The following is an 11,841-nucleotide window of genomic DNA, read 5'->3' as shown; positions in this document are numbered from 1 at the left end:
GATACTCAAATTTCACAGTTTAGTGGCAAGTACTTTGTACACCAGGGTTAGGACAGTGAATTTTGCATTAAGCAACTGACTCGTCAGCCCACTTGTTCAGAAGGACCTAAGTCAGAGGACTGGCAAGAACCAGTTTTTCTTGATTTGATTGTCTTGGACCTAGGATAAAAACTTTGTAAACACTACAATTTCATTTCCTCCTGAATTGTAAGAAGGCAAAAAGATCCAAGGAGGGGGTCAACTGGGCTACCCTGGAGTGGTGATCAGAAAATGGTTTATGGGAATCATAGTGGAGAAGTGAAACTTGCCCGAGAATACACCCTTAAATTCCTACTTTTTATCTTTGGGTAAAACAGGAAGAAAAGTACTGCCAACATTTAGTAGTAATTTCCTGTCTGCAGCACCACAGTCATTCCTTTTCCTGGTCAAAGAAATGGAGAAATCACTACTACCAGTGCGTGGAGGCACAGATGTAGCCTTGTTTTTTATGTACTAAATGCGTAATGCCTGGCTCGTAATAAATGCTTGATAAAAACAGGGGTCCTTTGTTTACAGCTCAATGCTAAAAAGGTACAAACAAAAGTATTACTAATTCTATACAGAACATTTCTTTTACGTAACTTGTTTTCAACAAGGTTTACGCTGAAAACTTGTAAAATCCTTTAAGAAAAACTTAGCTCATCCAGAAAAGATTACCATCAAGGTGAAAACATGTCCTCTGGGGAGTGGAAGTGAGGGGGGTAAGGGGAGGAAACTTTCCCCTTTATAGCTCTTTACTGTTATATTTTTTAAACCATGAGCAGATGGTTTACAGACACGTTTTAAAACGAGGTTAAGTATTTTTTGAAAACTAATTTTATGTATTTATTTATTTTTAAATAAAGACCCACCTGTGCTGTGTCTTCATTGCTGCATGGGCTCTTCTCTAGTTGGGGAGAGCAGGGGCTACCTTCCAGTTGCGGTGCACAGGCTTCTCACTGTGGGGGCTTCTCTTGTCCCAGAGCACAGGCTCTAGGGTGCATGGGCTCAGCAGTTGTGGTGCATTGGGCTTAGTTGCTCCATGGCATGTGGGGTCTTCCTGGATCAGGGATCGAACCCGTGTCTCCTGCACTGGTAGGCAGAATCTTTACCACTGAGCCACTAGGGAAGTCCAGGAAGCTTAAATATTGAAATAGATAATCATAGAAGTAGAGACTTCGCAGTGGCCGTGGAGACCCTTCTCTCCTCTTTAACCCCAACACTCAGAATAGGTCCAACTTCCTCTTCACTGTTATCTACAGGTGGAAGTATTAGAAAGTCCACAATTCTCTTCTTCCATCAAGAGGTAGAATTATTTGAATATGAGTTGGCCATATGATTTACTTTGATTAATGGGAGGTACTTTGATCAATGGGATGTTAGCAAATCATTAGATTCATTAGAAAAGCCCCTGATGCTGGGAAAGATTGAAAGCAGGAGGAAAAAGAGACGACAGAGGATGAGATGGTTGGATGGCACCACTGAGTCAATGGACATGAGTTTAAGCAAGCTCCGGGAGATGGTGAAGGACAGGGAAACCTGGTGTGCTAAGGTCCATAGGGTTGCAAAGAGTTGGACACAACTGAGCAACTACAAATGTTAGCAAATGTTACACAAGCAAAGTCTTGAGAAATACTGGTTCACTGGGGCCTGCCACTTTCATGTTCTTGTCACTTGTCTACCTGTTGATGATGAGTGACAAGGACCCATTTGCCTTCACTGCCCCTACCAAGTCTTGGACATGTTGGCAGAGCCACCTGGGGCCAGTCAGCCCCCATCTGATTCTCCAACTGACCACAGACACATGAGCAATCCCAGATGAGATCAGTTCAGCCTGGCCTGGACCAGTAGTAACCTCCTACAGAACTGTGAACCAAGTAAATGGTTGTTGTTTTAAACCACAAAGTTTCAGCATAGTTTGTTATGCAGCAATTGTAACTGATAACAGTCTCTAAATTAAGAATTCTCTGCTCTAGTCAAATAGGTCCATTCGATCTCCACAACAAACCACTTTTCGTCCACCTTTATTCATACCCTATGAATGGTGCTCTTTACCTTCATTCTGTATCCAAGATCTCTCTCTTTTCTTTGACAGTATCCTTAACCCCACCTCTCCATGACCAAGAGCTTCCTTTTCTAAACTCTTAAAATGCGCTTTATATCTGTTAAGCATGCCAGTGGTAGTATTTTAAATTCTATTGAAAATATTTATGTAGTTTAACAGAGATGAATGAGAGTTAAAGTAATTTTACAGAAATATGCAGTTTCATTTGTTCCTTTCCAATCTTAATACTATTTAACTCAATAATCTAACTTCCCCGATACTAGTACAATATTTAGCAGCTCTTATTTATCTTTGTATGCATATGTCCAAATTCTGCCATTGTAATGTTGACTTCTAAAGGCTAGAAACTCTTTCTCATCTCTGTCTTGAAGTGTTCTGTATAAGACCTAGCACATAACACGTAAAGAATCGTGCTCTGCCTTTGGAGGCAGAAAAACCTGGATCCAAATCCCTGCCACCTACTAGCTGTGTGACCTTAGGTAAAACAGTTAACTTCTCTGAAAGCAAAACTTTCTTTATTGTAAAAAAAAAAATAATTCTACTTAATCTGTAGGGTTATTTTGAGGATTAAATGACCTAAATCAAACTTTGAAACACAAAGTAGTCAGTATAAAACACATAGTAGGCATGCTGCACATAAAAACTTTTCCTATTAAAAAAGCCTCCTGTTCTAAGTCAAAGATCTCTCTCGGTAAATGTCATATTGCACTTGAAAGTATGTGGGTTATTTTCAAGTATCTTTTGATGTTGATTTCTAACATAATCCCACAGCGATAAGAAAACAGACTCTGAAAAAAAAAAAGAAAGAAAACAGACTCTGCATGATTTCAATACCTTTAGACCATGACATTTTTGTACCTTGTTTTATATCCCTAGGGTGCATTCCAGTGTCTCCCAGTTTATAGTCTATGGGAACTTTAACAGAATTTGTATCCTACTGTTGTATAAATCTTAATTATGTTGAATTGGTTCATGGTGCTTTTCAGGTCTACTATATCCTTCTACTTTTCTATATATTCATTCTATTAATTTTTGAGTGTTTGATACTGAAACTCCAACTAAAAATCTTAACACATCTACTTAAAAAAATAATTGCAATATATAGTGGAACTGTATGTAATTCTGTTCTGTATTTTCTAAGACTCCTGTAAATGTGTTATGATACTTTCATAATTTAAAAAAAAGAACAGCAGAGAAGAAATGATCATCCTAGAAGTAACATTTGATAAACTCTTTTATTGCCTGCTAGGAAAAAAAAACCTCATGTTAAGATATAGAGCACAGGTACCTTAAACCTGGCTGCTCAAAGTGTGGTCCTATGTGCATGAGCAGCATTGTCATCCACTGGTAGATTGCTAGAAATATAGATTGTCAATCCCTACCCTAGACCGACTGAAAGTGGATTTTAACAAGATTCCCAGGTGATTTCTGTACATGCCAAAGCTTGAGAAGCACTGCCATAAAAGATGTTAAAGTAAGCCAAGATTCATAGATTGACTTGACATGATATCTGGGCAATTAAGGAAATCCACTGGATTAGAGTTCTATCTAACCTCATTATTTGACAGGAATTTCTGATAAAGAACCCCCAAAAGAAAGTTTGTATCATCATACACATCATAGTAATCCCTTAAAGAAATTTGAAGGAATTGCTTTCTTTTCTTTTTTTTTAAAATAATATAACAGACTTTGGTTTTGAGATTCCTTTTTACATTGTTTTAAAAATAGCATGCAATAAATACTCATTGTAAAATAATACAATACAAGCATAGAGTACAGAAATCAAGGGTAAAGTGAAACTCTGTTCTTTTCCTCTCCCTCCCATCTCCCATAAAGCCCTCTTTCTAGAATTAGCCATTGTTCATTTTTAAAAATTAATTAATTATTTATTTTACTTTACAACATTGTATTGGTTTTGCCATACATTGACTTGAATCCGCCATGGGTGTACATGTGTTCCCCATCCCGAACCCCACTCCCACCTCACTCCCCATCCCATCCCTCTGGGTCTTCCCAGTGCACCAGCCCTGAGCACTTGTCTCATGCATCGAACCTGGACTGGTGATTCATTTCACATATGATAATATACATGTTTCAATGCCATTCTCCCATCCTGCCCTTGCCCTCTCCCAGAGTCCAAAAGACTGTTCGATACATCTGTGTCTCTTGCTGTCTCGCATACAGGGTTATCGTTACCATCTTTCTAAATTCCATATATATGCGTTAGTATATTGTATTGGTGTTGTTCTTTCTGGCTTACTTCACTCTGTATAATAGGTTCCAGTTTCATCCATCTCATTAAAACTGATTCAAATGTATTCTTTTTAACTTTAAAGACAATGAATTGATTTCTACTAAACATGAATGGGGAGTGACTTGTAGGTTTAATATTTATCTTGAGTGTTTTTCATTAACCTTCAACACCTCATCCTTAGGAATTAAAGAGCAAGGGAAAGAGTTACAAAGAATGCTATTTGTTGTTGTGACTGGTACCTATAAATAGAAGTTGCTTAAACAAAGCTAACACTTGAATCTATAATCCAATACACACATTGCTTGAATTTTACTCTACAGGGACAGGAACCAAAGGAAGGCTTGATGTGGCCAGTAGAAGACAGAGATGGAAAATTTCCACCCCAGAAGACTTTCCACTAAGGGAGGAAATCTGGAGACAAAAGGGCTCAACGGCACTATTTTCACTTCCCTGTCACTTTGTGAAATAATGTTATTTGGACTGAAATTTTAGTTTCTCCTCCATAGGCTTCATATGTCCATGGCTGCCTTTGTAAACATGAGTCAGTATAATGGCATGATAAAAATAGGATCAAGGGGGAAAATAAAACTAAGAAGAATTCCAAAGAGAATGTCAGTTTTTTTAAATTTAGAACTTCTCTGAGGTACTAGAAACTTCTACATGACTTCAGAATGGATAGTCGCTCTTCCTTCAGAAATCTACCCAAATTACATAGTTCGGTGGAATTAGAGCTCATAAAGATGTTGCAGACTTAATTTTTCTAGGCTCTGTGACCTTTGAGCCAGGATCTAAGAGCTGACCAGACAGCTCTCATGAAGGACTTCTATGAACTTCTAATAACTTCTTGGTGACAGAAACTAAAAATTTGATTAGAAATCTGGGTGTAGAGCAATATTTAAATTGCTTGCAGGACTCCCCTGGTAGTCCAATAGTTACAACTCTACACTTTCAATGTAGGGGGCTTGGGTTCAGTCCCTGGTTGGGAAACTAAGATCCCACATGCTGTGCAACACAGCTGGGGGAAAAAAAACAAAAACAAAAAACTAACTAAAAATAAAATACATTGTTTGGGACCTTTGCTTTCCTGGGGGACCTGCCTGCAATGCAGGAGACACAGATTCAATCCCTGGGTCAGAAAGATCCCCTGGGGGGGGGGGAACAAAAACAAAAAACTAACTAAAAATAAAATACATTGTTTGGGACCTTTGCTTTCCTGGGGCACCTGCCTGCAATGCAGGAGACACAGATTCAATCCCTGGGTCAGAAAGATCCCCTGGAGAAGGAAATGGCAATCCCTCCTACTCTAGTATTCTTGCCTGGAAAGTTCCATGGACAGAGGAGCCTGTTGGGCTCCAGTCCATGGGGTTGCAAAGAGTCAGACACAACTGAGCGACTAACACTTTCACTTTGCCTTCCAGAGCCACTGTTCTAAATCAGTCAAGCTGGGGGAGAAAGATATATTTGGGGAGCTCAAAACTCCTTGGATTTTAAGTTTTATTATGCTGATTCTTTGTATTATAGTTCAGATTATCTAAAAATGCAGAGATAAGGATGCTAAGGAAAAGGAAATCCATACCTTATCAAAAAAACCCCCAATTTTAACATATTGGTTAATATATCCTTTTCATTGAATTCAGTCCTAAGGATGAATAAGACAGAATACTAAGATTCAACTTTGCCTTTTCCTTTCTTCTTTTAAAAATCTGAAAGGCAGACAAAAAAAGATGAGATAGAGCTGGGTTTAGGGTAAAACTAATGCATGAAGGGAATTCCCTGGTGGCTAAGACTGCACACTCCCAATGCAGAGGACCACAAGCTGCAACTAAAAAAAAAAAAATCAGGAGTGCTTCAACTAAGCATCCTGCATGCCACAACAAAAACGGAAGATCCTGCGTGCTGCTGTTAAGAACCATTGCAGTCAAATAAAAAAAAAAAAAAAAAACTAATGCAAGAAAATTGAGATTCTCCATGAATCTGGTTGAGTCTTTGGCCTCCTCAACTGAACAGAAATAAATTGTTATGGGACTAAAGCAGAGTTCAGGCAAATACTCATTGGTGTGATCTTCAAAGAAGAGGTAAACAAACAGCATCAGTCAAATGGAAATTCTCAGTTGCTCAACTCAGGAACAGAAGATTTTTTCTCTTCAACACCAATTTATGGTAGAGGAAGTGAAGCTTTATTTTGACTTGAGGAGGAAGTATCTCTGTGTCCCGAGACTTGGACATCAGACTAGGGGGAGAGGGAAGAGGTTAACAGAGAAACATATAAAACCTAGGAAAGAGGCAGAAGTGTGTGTGTTGTTGTTGTTTAGTCGGTAAGTCACGTCCAACTTACTGCAACCCCATGAACTGTAGCCTGCCAGGCTCCTCTGTCCATGGAACTTTCCAGGCAGGAATACTGGAGCCAGTTGTCATTTCCTTCTCCAGGGGATCTTCCCGACCCAGAGATTGAACCTGCATCTCCTGCGGCTCCTGCATTGGCAGGCGACTCTTTACCCTCTGAGCCACTAGGGAAATCCTCAGAAGTATGTAAAGATGGGCAAAAAGAAGCAAGAACTTGTAGCAAAAGTGTTTCCAAGGAAAATTTACTGTAGAGTTAATGATACAGATTTCAGCTTTGGTGTTAGAGATTTTGGCTAAATCTTTAAGGCAGAGAATGTCAAGTGATAGCAAAGACTGACAGAAAACAGAAGCCAAATAGTTCATGGTAAGAACCAGTGAGGATGAGCTCTTCCACACATGATACTTGGCCTTAAAATAAAACATATGGCATTAAGTTCAATTTGCGCCTTTAATTTATATCATATTTCAATTTTGAATCATTTTTCAACTGGAAAAATTACAAAATGCTTCAGAAACTTTACAAATGCAGTAATCATATTATTTGATGCCAAAATGAAAATCTCTCTCAAGTGGAAAATGGGAGTTATTCAAGAGCAAACAGCATCCATTACAATCAATTATATTCTACATAACAAAATCTCTAGTGCGCAACAAGCCACTACAGTTTCATAGGAATTCAGAATGTTGTACTTAATAAAGCAATTATAATCTGTCATTTCGTCCTCAAGATAAGCAGTACTGTCCTGGAGCTTACCTTATGGATTTCTTTGGTAGAAATTAGACCCACTGAAGGATAGTGAGAAATTTTTAAATGTCATATTAATTCTACCCTATGGAATATGCAACATGTTCCTAAACTCTCATACGTTCATGTGAATTTTTATAGAATATCAATTAAAATTAATCTGCAGCAGCAATGTACTAAAACTTTATATATAATACTGTAATTGCATCTGCAGGAAAGAGTGATTATAAAAATGCCCTCTATAAAGTGTGAAAAATGAATATGGAAAAATAGAATCACGCTTTTAGAGATGTTACAAGTTATACATTATTATGAAAAAGTTGACCTTTATACCATTATGTACTATCAGAAGGGTGCCAGGGCTTTTGTTTTGCTGTTTTCCTGGAAGCACAGATCAAATTCAGTTTTAAATTGCTCTGGTCTATTGAATCGGCTTGACAGGCACTGCTGACTAATTGCAGAGATCAGGAATAAGACTGAATTAGAAAGGACTTTGAGGGCTTCTGGTTGCTCAGTGCTAAAGCACCTGCCTGCTAATGCAGGAGACACAGGTTCAAACCCTGGTCCGTTCCAGGAGATCCCGCATGCCACAGGGCAACTAAGTCCATGTGCTACCACTATTGAGCCTGTGCTCTAGAGTCCAGGAGCCGCAATTGCTGAAGCCCGCACACCTAGAGTCTGTTTTCCACAACAAGAGAAGCCACCACAATGAGCATCCCACATAGCACAACTAAAGAGTAGCCTCCACTTGCCACAACCAGAGAAAAAGCCTACTCAGCAATGAAGACCCATCACGGTGAAAAAATATAAACAAATAGAAATGACTTTGATGTACTGAGCTTGGGTAATGCTATAAAGATAAGTAAGGATATGAATTTTGGGGTCAAAAGATGAAAGATTTGGGGACTTCCCTGGTGGTCCAGGGGTTAATCTTACAATGCAGGGGGTGCAGGTTTGATCCTTGCTCAGGGAGCTAAGATCCCACATACCTCATGGCAAAACAAAACAAAACCAAAGCACAAAATAAGAAACCACTGATAACAAATTCAACAAAAACTTTAAAAAATGGTACACATAAAAAAAAATTGATGAAAGATTTGGCCTTATTTATGTGAAGCAGTCAGAGATGCAAAGTGAAAATCTAGGGGTCATGGGAGAAAGACATTGGGATTGGAAATACAGATTCCCAGGTCAGCCAAAGATAATAGAAAGTGTGGCAAGTTATGAGTTTACCAAGATAAGACACTGAGGGGAAAAAAGCAAGAATTTCAGTTCTAGGAAATAGATGGTTGATAGGAAACCAAAGAGCTTCGAAAGGAGAAAGTGAAGAGGTAGAATAATTAGCAGTGTGCAATGAGACCACATCCACTGGGTGGTAGAAGGGAGACCTCCCTAAAAGAGAGGTGGCATCAATAAAGAACTGAGTAAATATATTATTATTGGAACAGATATGTGTTGCAAGTCAGTGTAGCTACTGAAAAGTTTGCACATAGAAGACAAGGGATAAAATAGCATACACAGCATCCTACTATTTGCATACAAAAGAGGACAGATGTAATCACTGAATTCATACAGGAGAAACTGAAGATCACAATTGCTACTCCGGAGTGCCCTGAGAGCTGGAGATCAGATGAAGAGAGAGGTTTAATTTTCACTGTATAAATTTTTGCGCCATTTATAATTTCTATCATGCAGACAAATTTTTAAAAAACAAACTATTAAAGAAGAGGTAAGTGAATAGCACTGGATACTGTAGAATGTCAAAAGAGGTTTAGGCTGAAATAATTGTCATTAGACTTGCTGACTCAGGGGCCTTGGGAACTCTTTAAAGTAGGTTCAGTTGGGTCATTTGATATTAAAAGAGAAAACTATATGGCTAATGGCTCGAGAGTATACTTCAGGAAGACAAAGAATTTACACTGAAAGAGTTGAAGTTAGATGGAATAAATTTGGGAACTGATCAGTTGTGTGTATGTGCATATATACATACACATAGATATTTGATATCTACATACATACTGTTCTCTAGTTATGGGAAAGGCAATGAAGGCTCTTATCTGGAACTGGCAATTGGCAAGTAGAACGTGACAGAAAGACAAAATGTTGAGGAAGAAAGTGCTGGGAAGAGCCCTTAGAATTGAGTAGAGGTGGACAGGGTGGGGGAAGTCATGAGGATTGGGGGTGAGGTAAGTATGGATGATATCATAATGGAAATAGCTTTGAGGAAGTTTTGACACCAGGAGAAGCAACTGAATAACAGGAATAATATCCATTTAGAGGCATAGCCGTACAACAGATGTATATAAAATTGTATTATAAGATTTCAGCTACAAAGGATGTAATTCTGCTATATTGAAGTCAGCAAACAGAAAGCAGTTCCAAGCCATATTCATAAGCTCAAGTCTTATCAAAAGAGCAAACTTGACATAGTGCCAACTTTTTGATTACAGGAAATACTTGCAGAAAAGGATGATTTCCATAAAATGAGTAATTTAAGAGACAAAATCAAGAGTGACTATAATAAAAATTTGGCAGCTTGTATTTGAATAAAACAATAAATGTAACTTAACCCAACCAAGAGCAGATGGAATCACCCCCAAGAGTGGTAATGGCATGCACTGCCATAGGGACCCCATCAGAAAGTGTTTCTGGAGGTAGGTCAGACCCACTCTAGGATATTCATAGTATATCTGGTCATGGTTAAACCTACACTAGAATAAAATGAAATAGTGTTTGGCCCTGAAGTTGCTATGACTTTTTACAGCTAAGTTTTTTAATTTTCTTTTTTTTGGAGTATAGTTACTTTACAGTGTTCCGTTAGTTTCTACTGTACAACAAAATGAGTCAGCCATACATATACATACATCCCCTCTCTTTTGGACTTCCTTCCATCCAGGTTACCACAGTGAATTGACTATAGTTTCCTGTGCTATACAGTATGTTCTCATTAGTCATCTATTTTATACAAAGTAAGTGAAAGTGAAGTCGCTCAGTCGTGTCTGACTCTTGCGACCCCATGGACTGTAGCCTACCAGCCTTCTCCGGCCATGGGATTTTCCAGGCAAGAATACTGGAGTGGGTTGCCATTTCCTTCTTTATTATACAAAGTATCAGTGGTGTATATGTGTCAAACCCTATCTCCCAATTCCGCCCACCACCTCCTCCAGCTAAATGCTTTACAGGCTTCAAAAACCTGGAGACATTGTTAGGCCTGATTTTAGAGGATTACACTGCAAATGAACCTGCCTCTGGGGAAACGAGTTTGGTCATTCCAGTGGTAGCAGGTCAAGTCAAATTTGGGGCTAATAGAGAAACTGTCTGTGTTATGGCATATACATGGAGATTGCCTTTTCGAATGGATCTAAGTAATGTTCCATGGAATAATGCAGCAAATTAAAAAAAGACTTTAACAGAAATAAAATGACAGTATACTTTTTAAAGGTATAACTTTTCAAGATAAGTCATAGGTCAAAGGTGAATAAAATAAGCCCATTAAGTGGTATTCCCATCTCTGTAGCCATGAAATTAAAAGATACTTGCTTGAATAAAGACCTGAACAAAGAGGCAATGAGAAAAAAAAAAAAAAAGACGCCTGTTCCTTGGAAGAAAAGTTATGACCAATCTAAACAGCATATTAAAAAGCAGAGACATTACTTTGCCAACAAAGGTCCATCTAGTCAAAGCTGTGGTTTTCCCAGTAGTCATGTACGGATGTGAGAGTTGGACTATAAAGAAAGCTGAGTGCCAAAGAATTGATGCTTTTGAACTGCAGTGTGGGAGAAGACTTTTGAGAGTTCGTTGGACAGCAAGGAGATCCAACCAGTTGATCCTCAAGGAAATCAGTCCTGAATATTCATTGGAAGGACTGGTGTTGAAGCTGAAACTCCAATACTTCGGCCACCTGATGCGAAGAACTGACTCTTTGGAAAAGACCCTGATGCTGGGGAAGATCGAAGGCAGGAGGAGAAGGGGACAACAGAGGATGAGATGGTTGGATGGCATCACCGACTCAATGGACAGGAATTTGAGTAAGCTTCGGTAGTTGATGATGGACAGGGAAGCCTGACGTGCTACAGTCCACGGGGTCGCAAAGAGTCAGACACGTCTGAGCAACTGAATTGAACTGAAGTGGAAATGTTTACATATTTAGAGCCTGGAATTTAGGTTTGATTAGAGTTAGGTAGAAAAAGATAACAGAAGCAGATATTATTTGGGACAGGATTACTCTTTCTTAGTTTAATTGAAGCCATCAGGGTAAACTAGTGAAATTATTTTGAGAACTGTAAATATTTTTCTGCTTTTGGGCTAGAATAACTGACCCATTTGCAGACAGACTTCTCTGTCCTCCAGTAAAGATACAGACTCAGTAAAGATTCATTTGAGCATTAAAATTAAATATGACTTAAAATACTATTT

The sequence above is a fragment of the Odocoileus virginianus genome, chromosome X (genome assembly GCF_023699985.2).
Source record: "Odocoileus virginianus isolate 20LAN1187 ecotype Illinois chromosome X, Ovbor_1.2, whole genome shotgun sequence".
Classification (NCBI taxonomy): Eukaryota; Metazoa; Chordata; class Mammalia; order Artiodactyla; family Cervidae; genus Odocoileus; species Odocoileus virginianus.
Note: the sequence above shows the minus strand (reverse complement) of the source record.